Source organism: Amia ocellicauda, unplaced genomic scaffold (genome assembly GCF_036373705.1).
Source record: "Amia ocellicauda isolate fAmiCal2 unplaced genomic scaffold, fAmiCal2.hap1 HAP1_SCAFFOLD_64, whole genome shotgun sequence".
Classification (NCBI taxonomy): domain Eukaryota; kingdom Metazoa; phylum Chordata; class Actinopteri; order Amiiformes; family Amiidae; genus Amia; species Amia ocellicauda.
The window spans coordinates 212,501-224,862 of NW_027102994.1; the positions used below are offsets into that span (position 1 = coordinate 212,501).

The following is a 12,362-nucleotide window of genomic DNA, read 5'->3' on the forward strand; positions in this document are numbered from 1 at the left end:
GACAGTTCATTTGCAAGTATCAGCGGCAGAAACGGATATTGCCTTCCCTTTAAGTAGAGCGTCAGGGACAGCCTCCCTGGCTTACGGCCATACTAGCCTGAATACGCCCGATCTCGTCCGATCTCGGAAGCTAAGCAGGCTCGGGCCTGGTCAGTACTTGGATGGTAGACGGCCTGGGAATACCAGGTGCTGTAAGCTTTTGCATCTTTTACACACCAGAGGGCGACAAATCACGAGTTTTAACTTTGGATACACGCAATTTCATCATTATTTCAGATTTGACTTCCCCAAATACACAGGCATACAATAGATCTTGTTCTCCAACGTAAACGGTCCCTAGTAACTAGGGTACATTCGTAAATAAATTGAGCATCATGGCTAGAAGTGACTAAATGTTGCCTAATCTTTCTCATCGAGAAATGACACAATTACAGCAACACAAAAAGGAACTCCACCGGACAAAGTTCAGTGCTCACAAGGAGCCTCATTCAACACACACGGTTCCATTCCCATTCATGCAAAGCACGAAAGTGTAAAACTTGGGAACATACTTGAGAGCAAAGATCACATTCAATCTCATTCAAGGCACGGATGTGAATGCAACGGGATGAAATTACTGAAATGATGCCTGCCCTCGAACTGTGATGATGGACTACCCGACTCGCCAATAATATTGGGTTCTGGTGTATTGAAATACAGGAGCTGCTGGATTTGTGTGTTTTCTTACCCCCTCACCATAGTTTGTCAAATGTTTAAACAACTGAACTTATATTCAAGGTTTGATTCTCTTCATATGTTTTACTGGTTTACATTTGTCTCAGCAACCTGTTGAATGATTCTTCTGCTTTCAAAACAAAATGACAACAGGATGAATGCACACACTTGAAAATACAATACATGCAATGTTATGCATCATAGTGATGCAACCTCCTTTCAGTTTCATACTGCATGTCAATTGAAATCCTTACTGAAATGCACACCTTCTCAAGATTGCGCTTGACTGGCGTGTCAGGCACTCAATTACAGCTGTTTTATCAAGACAATGTGTTCGTTTTGTAATATATAGTTCCGGTCTGGTGTGGCACCCCAGCTAACGCACAACGTTGCCACAATGTTGCCACAACGTGGCGTGTTAGCAGGGACTGTCTGCGGCGCGCTGGTGTGTCCCAGGCTTTAGAGAAGAGAGACAGTTCAACTGTAAGTATGAACGGCAGAAACGGATATTGCCTTCCCTTTAAGTAGAGCGTCAGGGACAGCCTTCCTGGCTTACGGCCCTACTAGCCTGAATACGCCCGATCTCGTCCGATCTCGGAAGCTAAGCAGGCTCGTTCCTGGTCAGTACTTGCATGGGAGACCGCCTGGGAATACCAGGTGCTGTAAGCTTTTGCATCTTTTACACACCAGAGGGCGACAAATCACGAGTTTTAACTTTGGATACACGCAATTTCATCATTATTTCAGATTTGACTTCCCCAAATACACAGGCATACAATAGATCTTGTTCTCCAACGTAAACGGTCCCTAGTAACTAGGGTACATTCGTAAATAAATTGAGCATCATGGCTAGAAGTGACTAAATGTTGCCTAATCTTTCTCATCGAGAAATGACACAATTACAGCAACACAAAAAGGAACTCCACCGGACAAAGTTCAGTGCTCACAAGGAGCCTCATTCAACACACACGGTTCCATTCCCATTCATGCAAAGCACGAAAGTGTAAAACTTGGGAACATACTTGAGAGCAAAGATCACATTCAATCTCATTCAAGGCACGGATGTGAATGCAACGGGATGAAATTACTGAAATGATGCCTGCCCTCGAACTGTGATGATGGACTACCCGACTCGCCAATAATATTGGGTTCTGGTGTATTGAAATACAGGAGCTGCTGGATTTGTGTGTTTTCTTACCCCCTCACCATAGTTTGTCAAATGTTTAAACAACTGAACTTATATTCAAGGTTTGTTTCTCTTCATATGTTTTACTGGTTTACATTTGTCTCAGCAACCTGTTGAATGATTCTTCTGCTTTCAAAGCAAAATGACAACAGGATGAATGCACACACTTGAAAATACAATACATGCAATGTTATGCATCATAGTGATGCAACCTCCTTTCAGTTTCATACTGCATGTCAATTGAAATCCTTACTGAAATGCACACCTTCTCAAGATTGCGCTTGACTGGCGTGTCAGGCACTCAATTACAGCTGTTTTATCAAGAGAATGTGTTCGTTTTGTAATATATAGTTCCGGTCTGGTGTGGCACCCCAGCTAACGCACAACGTTGCCACAACGTTTCGTGTTAGCAGGGACTGTCTGCGGCGCGCTGGTGTGTCCCGGACTTTAGAGTAGAGAGACAGTTCAACTGCAAGTATGAGCGGCAGAAACGGATATTGCCTTCCCTTTATGTAGAGCATCAGGGACAGCCTGCCCGGCTTACGGCCATACTAGCCTGAATACGCCCGATCTCGTCCGATCTCGGAAGCTAAGCAGGCTCCGGCCTGGTCAGTACTTGGATGGGAGACTGCCTGGGAATACCAGGTGCTGTAAGCTTTTCCATCTTTTACACACCAGAGGGCGACAAATCACGAGTTTTAACTTTGGATACACGCAATTTCATCATTATTTCAGATTTGACTTCCCCAAATACACAGGCATACAATAGATCTTGTTCTCCAACGTAAACGGTCCCTAGTAACTAGGGTACATTCGTAAATAAATTGAGCATCATGGCTAGAAGTGACTAAATGTTGCCTAATCTTTCTCATCGAGAAATGACACAATTACAGCAACACAAAAAGGAACTCCACCGGACAAAGTTCAGTGCTCACAAGGAGCCTCATTCAACACACACGGTTCCATTCCCATTCATGCAAAGCACGAAAGTGTAAAACTTGGGAACATACTTGAGAGCAAAGATCACATTCAATCTCATTCAAGGCACGGATGTGAATGCAACGGGATGAAATTACTGAAATGATGCCTGCCCTCGAACTGTGATGATGGACTACCCGACTCGCCAATAATATTGGGTTCTGGTGTATTGAAATACAGGAGCTGCTGGATTTGTGTGTTTTCTTACCCCCTCACCATAGTTTGTCAAATGTTTAAACAACTGAACTTATATTCAAGGTTTGTTTCTCTTCATATGTTTTACTGGTTTACATTTGTCTCAGCAACCTGTTGAATGATTCTTCTGCTTTCAAAACAAAATGACAACAGGATGAATGCACACACTTGAAAATACAATACATGCAATGTTTTGCATCATAGTGAAGCAACCTCCTTTCAGTTTCATACTGCATGTCAATTGAAATCCTTACTAAAATGCACACCTTCTCAAGATTGCGCTTTACTGGCGTGTCAGGAACTCAATTACAGCTGTATTATCAAGACAATGTGTTCGTTTTGTAAAATATAGTTCCGGTCTGGTGTGGCACCCCAGCTAACGCACAACGTTGCCACAACGTTTCGTGTTAGCAGGGACTGTCTGCGGCGCGCTGGTGTGTCCCGGACTTTAGAGTAGAGAGACAGTTCAACAGCAAGTATGAGCGACAGAAACGGATATTGCCTTCCCTTTAAGTAGAGCGTCAGGGACAGCTTCCCTGGCTTACGGCCATACTAGCCTGAATACGCCCGATCTCGTCCGATCTTGGAAGCTAAGCAGGCTCGGGCCTGGTCAGTACTTGGATGGGAGACCGCCTGGGAATACCAGGTGCTGTAAGTTTTTGCATCTTTTACACACCAGAGGGCAACAAATCACGAGTTTTAACTTTGGATACACGCAATTTCATCATTATTTCAGATTTGACTTCCCCAAATACACAGGCATACAATAGATCTTGTTCTCCAACGTAAACGGTCCCTAGTAACTAGGGTACATTCGTAAATAAATTGAGCATCATGGCTAGAAGTGACTAAATGTTGCCTAATCTTTCTCATCGAGAAATGACACAATTACAGCAACACAGAAAGGAACTCCACCGGACAAAGTTCAGTGCTCACAAGGAGCCTCATTCAACACACACGGTTCCATTCCCATTCATGCAAAGCACGAAAGTGTAAAACTTGGGAACATACTTGAGAGCAAAGATCACATTCAATCTCATTCAAGGCACGGATGTGAATGCAACGGGATGAAATTACTGAAATGATGCCTGCCCTCGAACTGTGATGATGGACTACCCGACTCGCCAATAATATTGGGTTCTGGTGTATTGAAATACAGGAGCTGCTGGATTTGTGTGTTTTCTTACCCCCTCACCATAGTTTGTCAAATGTTTATACAACTGAACTTATATTCAAGGTTTGTTTCTCTTCATATGTTTTACTGGTTTACATTTGTCTCATCAACCTGTTGAATGATTCTTCTGCTTTCAAAACAAAATGACAACAGGATGAATGCACACACTTGAAAATACAATACATGCAATGTTATGCATCATAGTGATGCAACCTCCTTTCAGTTTCATACTGCATGTCAATTGAAATCCTTACTGAAATGCACACCTTCTCAAGATTGCGCTTGACTGGCGTGTCAGGCACTCAATTACAGCTGTTTTATCAAGACAATGTGTTCGTTTTGTAAAATATAGTTCCGGTCTGGTGTGGCACCCCAGCTAACGCACAACGTTGCCACAACGTTGCCACAACGTGGCGTGTTAGCAGGGACTGTCTGCGGCGCACTGGTGTGTCCCGGGCTTTAGAGTAGAGAGACAGTTCAACTGTAAGTATGAACGGCAGAAAAGGATATTGCCTTCCCTTTAAGTAGAGCGTCAGGGACAGCCTCCCTGGCTTACGGCCATACTAGCCTGAATACGCCCGATCTCGTCCGATCTCGGAAGCTAAGCAGGCTCTGGCCTGGTCAGTACTTGGATGGGAGACCGCCTGGGAATACCAGGTGCTGTAAGCTTTTGCATCTTTTACACACCAGAGGGCGACAAATCACGAGTTTTAACTTTGGATACACGCAATTTCATCATTATTTCAGATTTGACTTCCCCAAATACACAGGCATACAATAGATCTTGTTCTCCAACGTAAACGGTCCCTAGTAACTAGGGTACATTCGTAAATAAATTGAGCATCATGGCTAGAAGTGACTAAATGTTGCCTAATCTTTCTCATCGAGAAATGACACAATTACAGCAACACAAAAAGGAACTCCACTGGACAAAGTTCAGTGCTCACAAGGAGCCTCATTCAACACACACGGTTCCATTCCCATTCATGCAAAGCACGAAAGTGTAAAACTTGGGAACATACTTGAGAGCAAAGATCACATTCAATCTCATTCAAGGCACGGATGTGAATGCAACGGGATGAAATTACTGAAATGATGCCTGCCCTCGAACTGTGATGATGGACTACCCGACTCGCCAATAATATTGGGTTCTGGTGTATTGAAATACAGGAGCTGCTGGATTTGTGTGTTTTCTTACCCCCTCACCATAGTTTGTCAAATGTTTATACAACTGAACTTATATTCAAGGTTTGTTTCTCTTCATATGTTTTACTGGTTTACATTTGTCTCAGCAACCTGTTGAATGATTCTTCTGCTTTCAAAACAAAATGACAACAGGATGAATGCACACACTTGAAAATACAATACATGCAATGTTATGCATCATAGTGATGCAACCTCCTTTCAGTTTCATACTGCATGTCAATTGAAATCCTTACTGAAATGCACACCTTCTCAAGATTGCGCTTGACTGGCGTGTCAGGCACTCAATTACAGCTGTTTTATCAAGACAATGTGTTCGTTTTGTAAAATATAGTTCCGGTCTGGTGTGGCACCCCAGCTAACGCACAACGTTGCCACAATGTTGCCACAACGTGGCGTGTTAGCAGGGACTGTCTGCGGCGCGCTGGTGTGTCCCGGGCTTTAGAGTAGAGAGACAGTTCAACTGTAAGTATGAACGGCAGAAACGGATATTGCCTTCCCTTTAAGTAGAGCGTCAGGGACAGCCTCACTGGCTTACGGCCATACTAGCCTGAATACGCCCGATCTCGTCCGATCTCGGAAGCTAAGCAGGCTCGGGCCTGGTCAGTACTTGGATGGGAGACCGCCTGGGAATACCTGGTGCTGTAAGCTTTTGCATCTTTTACACACCAGAGGGCGACAAATCACGAGTTTTAACTTTGGATACACGCAATTTCATCATTATTTCAGATTTGACTTCCCCAAATACACAGGCATACAATAGATCTTGTTCTCCAACGTAAACGGTCCCTAGTAACTAGGGTACATTCGTAAATAAATTGAGCATCATGGCTAGAAGTGACTAAATGTTGCCTAATCTTTCTCATCGAGAAATGACACAATTACAGCAACACAAAAAGGAACTCCACCGGACAAAGTTCAGTGCTCACAAGGAGCCTCATTCAACACACACGGTTCCATTCCCATTCATGCAAAGCACGAAAGTGTAAAACTTGGGAACATACTTGAGAGCAAAGATCACATTCAATCTCATTCAAGGCACGGATGTGAATGCAACGGGATGAAATTACTGAAATGATGCCTGCCCTCGAACTGTGATGATGGACTACCCGACTCGCCAATAATATTGGGTTCTGGTGTATTGAAATACAGGAGCTGCTGGATTTGTGTGTTTTCTTACCCCCTCACCATAGTTTGTCAAATGTTTAAACAACTGAACTTATATTCAAGGTATGTTTCTCTTCATATGTTTTACTGGTTTACATTTGTCTCAGCAACCTGTTGAATGATTCTTCTGCTTTCAAAACAAAATGACAACAGGATGAATGCACACACTTGAAAATACAATACATGCAATGTTATGCATCATAGTGATGCAACCTCCTTTCAGTTTCATACTGCATGTCAGTTGAAATCCTTACTGAAATGCACACCTTCTCAAGATTGCGCTTGACTGGCGTGTCAGGCACGCAATTACAGCTGTTTTATCAAGACAATGTGTTCGTTTTGTAATATATAGTTCCGGTCTGGTGTGGCACCCCAGCTAACGCACAACGTTGCCACAATGTTGCCACAATGTGGCATGTAAGCAGGGACTGGCTGCAGCGCGCTGGTGTGTCCCGGGCTTTAGAGTAGAGAGACAGTTCAACTGCAAGTATGAGCGGCAGAAACGGATATTGCCGTCCCTTTAAGTAGAGCGTCAGGGACAGCCTTCCTGGCTTACGGCCATACTAGCCTGAATACGCCCGATCTCGGAAGCTAAGCAGGCTCGTGCCTGGTCAGTACTTGGATGGGAGACAGCCTGGGAATACCAGGTGCTGTAAGCTTTTGCATCTTTTACACACCAAAGGGCGACAAATCACGAGTTTTAACTTTGGATACACGCAATTTCATCATTATTTCAGATTTGACTTCCCCAAATACACAGGCATACAATAGATCTTGTTCTCCAACGTAAACGGTCCCTAGTAACTAGTGTACATTTGTAAATAAATTGAGCATCATGGCTAGAAGTGACTAAATGTTGCCTAATCTTTCTCATCGAGAAATGACACAATTACAGCAACACAAAAAGGAACTCCACCGGACAAAGTTCAGTGCTCACAAGGAGCCTCATTCAACACACACGGTTCCATTCCCATTCATGCAAAGCACGAAAGTGTAAAACTTGGGAACATACTTGAGAGCAAAGATCACATTCAATCTCATTCAAGGCACGGATGTGAATGCAACGGGATGAAATTACTGAAATGATGCCTGCCCTCGAACTGTGATGATGGACTACCCGACTCGCCAATAATATTGGGTTCTGGTGTATTGAAATACAGGAGCTGCTGGATTTGTGTGTTTTCTTACCCCCTCACCATAGTTTGTCAAATGTTTAAACAACTGAACTTATATTCAAGGTTTGTTTCTCTTCATATGTTTTACTGGTTTACATTTGTCTCAGCAACCTGTTGAATGATTCTTCTGCTTTCAAAACAAAATGACAACAGGATGAATGCACACACTTGAAAATACAATACATGCAATGTTATGCATCATAGTGATGCAACCTCCTTTCAGTTTCATACTGCATGTCAATTGAAATCCTTACTGAAATGCACACCTTCTCAAGATTGCGCTTGACTGGCATGTCAGGCACTCAATTACAGCTGTATTATCAAGACAATGTGTTCGTTTTGTAAAATATAGTTCCGGTCTGGTGTGGCACCCCAGCTAACGCACAACGTTGCCACAACGTTTCGTGTTAGCAGGGACTGTCTGCGGCGCGCTGGTGTGTCCCGGACTTTAGAGTAGAGAGACAGTTCAACTGCAAGTATGAGCGGCAGAAACGGATATTGCCTTCCCTTTAAGTAGAGCGTCAGGGACAGCTTCCCTGGCTTACGGCCATACTAGCCTGAATACGCCCGATTTCGTCCGATCTCGGAAGCTAAGCAGGCTCGGGCCTGGTCAGTACTTGGATGGGAGACCGCCTGGGAATACCAGGTGCTGTAAGCTTTTGCATCTTTTACACACCAGAGGGCGACAAATCACGAGTTTTAACTTTGGATACACGCAATTTCATCATTATTTCAGATTTGACTTCCCCAAATACACAGGCATACAATAGATCTTGTTCTCCAACGTAAACGGTCCCTAGTAACTAGGGTACATTCGTAAATAAATTGAGCATCATGGCTAGAAGTGACTAAATGTTGCCTAATCTTTCTCATCGAGAAATGACACAATTACAGCAACACAAAAAGGAACTCCACCGGACAAAGTTCAGTGCTCACAAGGAGCCTCATTCAACACACACGGTTCCATTCCCATTCATGCAAAGCACGAAAGTGTAAAACTTGGGAACATACTTGAGAGCAAAGATCACATTCAATCTCATTCAAGGCACGGATGTGAATGCAACGGGATGAAATTACTGAAATGATGCCTGCCCTCGAACTGTGATGATGGACTACCCGACTCGCCAATAATATTGGGTTCTGGTGTATTGAAATACAGGAGCTGCTGGATTTGTGTGTTTTCTTACCCCCTCACCATAGTTTGTCAAATGTTTAAACAACTGAACTTATATTCAAGGTATGTTTCTCTTCATATGTTTTACTGGTTTACATTTGTCTCAGCAACCTGTTGAATGATTCTTCTGCTTTCAAAACAAAATGACAACAGGATGAATGCACACACTTGAAAATACAATACATGCAATGTTATGCATCATAGTGATGCAACCTCCTTTCAGTTTCATACTGCATGTCAATTGAAATCCTTACTGAAATGCACACCTTCTCAAGATTGCGCTTGACTGGCGTGTCAGGCACGCAATTACAGCTGTTTTATCAAGACAATGTGTTCGTTTTGTAATATATAGTTCCGGTCTGGTGTGGCACCCCAGCTAACGCACAACGTTGCCACAACGTTTCGTGTTAGCAGGGACTGTCTGCGGCGCGCTGGTGTGTCCCGGACTTTAGAGTAGAGAGACAGATCAACTGCAAGTATGAGCGGCAGAAACGGATATTGCCTTCCCTTTAAGTAGAGCGTCAGGGACAGCCTCCCTTGCTTACGACCATACTAGCCTGAATACGCACGATCTCGTCCGATCTCGGAAGCTAAGCAGGCTCGGGCCTGGTCAGTACTTGGATGGGAGACCGCCTGGGAATACCAGGTGCTGTAAGCTTTTTCATCTTTTACACACCAGAGGGCGACAAATCACGAGTTTTAACTTTGGATACACGCAATTTCATCATTATTTCAGATTTGACTTCCCCAAATACACAGGCATACAATAGATCTTGTTCTCCAACGTAAACGGTCCCTAGAAACTAGGGTACATTCGTAAATAAATTCAGCATCATGGCTAGAAGTGACTAAATGTTGCCTAATCTATCTCATCGAGAAATGACACAATTACAGCAACACAAAAAGGAACTCCACCGGACAAAGTTCAGTGCTCACAAGGAGCCTCATTCAACACACACGGTTCCATTCCCATTCATGCAAAGCACGAAAGTGTAAAACTTGGGAACATACTTGAGAGCAAAGATCACATTCAATCTCATTCAAGGCACGGATGTGAATGCAACGGGATGAAATAACTGAAATGATGCCTGCCCTCGAACTGTGATGATGGACTACCCGACTCGCCAATAATATTGGCTTCTGGTGTATTGAAATACAGGAGCTGCTGGATGTGTGTGTTTTCTTTCCCCCTCACCATAGTTTGTCAAATGTTTAAACAACTGAACTTATATTCAAGGTTTGTTTCTCTTCATATGTTTTACTGGTTTACATTTGTCTCAGCAACCTGTTGAATGATTCTTCTGCTTTCAAAACAAAATGACAACAGGATGAATGCACACACTTGAAAATACAATACATGCAATGTTATGCATCATAGTGATGCAACCTCCTTTCAGTTTCATACTGCATGTCAATTGAAATCCTTACTGAAATGCACACCTTCTCAAGATTGCGCTTGACTGGCGTGTCAGGCACTCAATTACAGCTGTTTTATCAAGACAATGTGTTCGTTTTGTAGTATATAGTTCCGGTCTGGTGTGGCACCCCAGCTAACGCACAACGTTGCCACAACGTTGCCACAACGTGGCGTGTTAGCAGGGACTGTCTGCGGCGCACTGGTGTGTCCCGGGCTTTAGAGTAGAGAGACAGTTCAACTGTAAGTATGAACGGCAGAAACGGATATTGCCATCCCTTTAAGTAGAGCGTCAGGGACAGCCTCCCTGGCTTACGGCCATACTAGCCTGAATACGCCCGATCTCGTCTGATCTCGGAAGCCAAGCAGGCTCGGGCCTGGTCAGTACTTGGATGGGAGACCGCCTGGGAATACCAGGTGCTGTAAGCTTTTGTACCTTTTACACACCAGAGGGCGACAAATCACGAGTTTTAACTTGGGATACAGACAATTTCATCATTATTTCAGATTTTACTTCCCCAAATACACAGGCATACAATAGATCTTGTTCTCCAACGTAAACGGTCCCTAGTAACTAGGGTACATTCGTAAATAAATTGAGCATCATGGCTAGAAGTGACTAAATGTTGCCTAATCTTTCTCATCGAGAAATGACACAATTACAGCAACACAAAAAGGAACTCCACCGGACAAAGTTCAGTGCTCACAAGGAGCCTCATTCAACACACACGGTTCCATTCCCATTCATGCAAAGCACGAAAGTGTAAAACTTGGGAACATACTTGAGAGCAAAGATCACATTCAATCTCATTCAAGGCACGGATGTGAATGCAACGGGATGAAATTACTGAAATGATGCCTGCCCTCGAACTGTGATGATGGACAACCCGACTCGCCAATAATATTGGGTTCTGGTGTATTGAAATACAGGAGCTGCTGGATTTGTGTGTTTTCTTACCCCCTCACCATAGTTTGTCAAATGTTTAAACAACTGAACTTATATTCAAGGTTTGTTTCTCTTCATATGTTTTACTGGTTTACATTTGTCTCAGCAACCTGTTGAATGATTCTTCTGCTTTCAAAACAAAATGACAACAGGATGAATGCACACACTTGAAAATACAATACATGCAATGTTATGCATCATAGTGATGCAACCTCCTTTCAGTTTCATACTGCATGTCAATTGAAATCCTTACTGAAATGCACACCTTCTCAAGATTGCGCTTGACTGGCGTGTCAGGCACTCAATTACAGCTGTATTATCAAGACAATGTGTTCGTTTTGTAAAATATAGTTCCGGTCTGGTGTGGCACCCCAGCTAACGCACAACGTTGCCACAACGTTGCCACAACGTGGCGTGTTAGCAGGGACTGTCTGCGGCGCACTGGTGTGTCCCGGGCTTTAGAGTAGAGAGACAGTTCAACTGTAAGTATGATCGGCAGAAACGGATATTGCCTTCCCTTTAAGTAAAGCGTCAGGGACAGCCTCCCTGGCTTACGGCCATACTAGCCTGAATACGCCCGATCTCGTCCGATCTCGGAAGCCAAGCAGGCTTGGGCCTGGTCAGTACTTGGATGGGAGACCGCCTGGGAATACCAGGTGCTGAAAGCTTTTGCACCTTTTACACACCAGAGGGCGACAAATCACGAGTTTTAACTTGGGATACAGACAATTTCATCATTATTTCAGGTTTTACTTCCCCAAATACACAGGCATACAATAGATCTTGTTCTCCAACGTAAACGGTCCCTAGTAACTAGGGTACATTCGTAAATAAATTGAGCATCATGGCTAGAAGTGACTAAATGTTGCCTAATCTTTCTCATCGAGAAATGACACAATTACAGCAACACAAAAAGAACTCCACCGGACAAAGTTCAGTGCTCACAAGGAGCCTCATTCAACACACACGGTTCCATTCCCATTCATGCAAAGCACGAAAGTGTAAAACTTCGGAACATACTTGAGAGCAAAGATCA

At 43.6% G+C, this 12,362-nt stretch overlaps 10 non-coding genes and 1 pseudogene across 10 annotated transcripts; all 11 read left to right on the top strand.

Annotated features, from left to right (window-relative positions):
* Positions 1-79: 79 nt before the first annotated feature.
* LOC136740655 (5S ribosomal RNA) lies at positions 80-198 on the top strand. The gene has a single exon (XR_010813478.1). It is a non-coding gene; the product is annotated as a 5S ribosomal RNA (ribosomal RNA).
* Positions 199-1,264: 1,066 nt separating this feature from the next.
* On the top strand, positions 1,265-1,383 carry LOC136740712 (5S ribosomal RNA). Its single transcript, XR_010813529.1, has one exon. It is a non-coding gene; the product is annotated as a 5S ribosomal RNA (ribosomal RNA).
* A 1,055-nt stretch (positions 1,384-2,438) lies between these two features.
* On the top strand, positions 2,439-2,557 carry LOC136740594 (5S ribosomal RNA). Its single transcript, XR_010813421.1, has one exon. It is a non-coding gene; the product is annotated as a 5S ribosomal RNA (ribosomal RNA).
* A 1,055-nt stretch (positions 2,558-3,612) lies between these two features.
* Positions 3,613-3,731, top strand: LOC136740558 (5S ribosomal RNA). Its single transcript, XR_010813387.1, has one exon. It is a non-coding gene; the product is annotated as a 5S ribosomal RNA (ribosomal RNA).
* A 1,066-nt stretch (positions 3,732-4,797) lies between these two features.
* LOC136740417 (5S ribosomal RNA) lies at positions 4,798-4,916 on the top strand. The gene has a single exon (XR_010813252.1). It is a non-coding gene; the product is annotated as a 5S ribosomal RNA (ribosomal RNA).
* A 1,066-nt stretch (positions 4,917-5,982) lies between these two features.
* LOC136740360 (5S ribosomal RNA) lies at positions 5,983-6,101 on the top strand. Its single transcript, XR_010813196.1, has one exon. It is a non-coding gene; the product is annotated as a 5S ribosomal RNA (ribosomal RNA).
* A 1,066-nt stretch (positions 6,102-7,167) lies between these two features.
* Positions 7,168-7,276, top strand: LOC136740773 (uncharacterized; annotated as a pseudogene).
* Positions 7,277-8,331: 1,055 nt separating this feature from the next.
* On the top strand, positions 8,332-8,450 carry LOC136740463 (5S ribosomal RNA). The gene has a single exon (XR_010813297.1). It is a non-coding gene; the product is annotated as a 5S ribosomal RNA (ribosomal RNA).
* A 1,055-nt stretch (positions 8,451-9,505) lies between these two features.
* On the top strand, positions 9,506-9,624 carry LOC136740641 (5S ribosomal RNA). The gene has a single exon (XR_010813464.1). It is a non-coding gene; the product is annotated as a 5S ribosomal RNA (ribosomal RNA).
* A 1,066-nt stretch (positions 9,625-10,690) lies between these two features.
* Positions 10,691-10,809, top strand: LOC136740483 (5S ribosomal RNA). The gene has a single exon (XR_010813315.1). It is a non-coding gene; the product is annotated as a 5S ribosomal RNA (ribosomal RNA).
* A 1,066-nt stretch (positions 10,810-11,875) lies between these two features.
* On the top strand, positions 11,876-11,994 carry LOC136740575 (5S ribosomal RNA). The gene has a single exon (XR_010813403.1). It is a non-coding gene; the product is annotated as a 5S ribosomal RNA (ribosomal RNA).
* Positions 11,995-12,362: the final 368 nt, after the last annotated feature.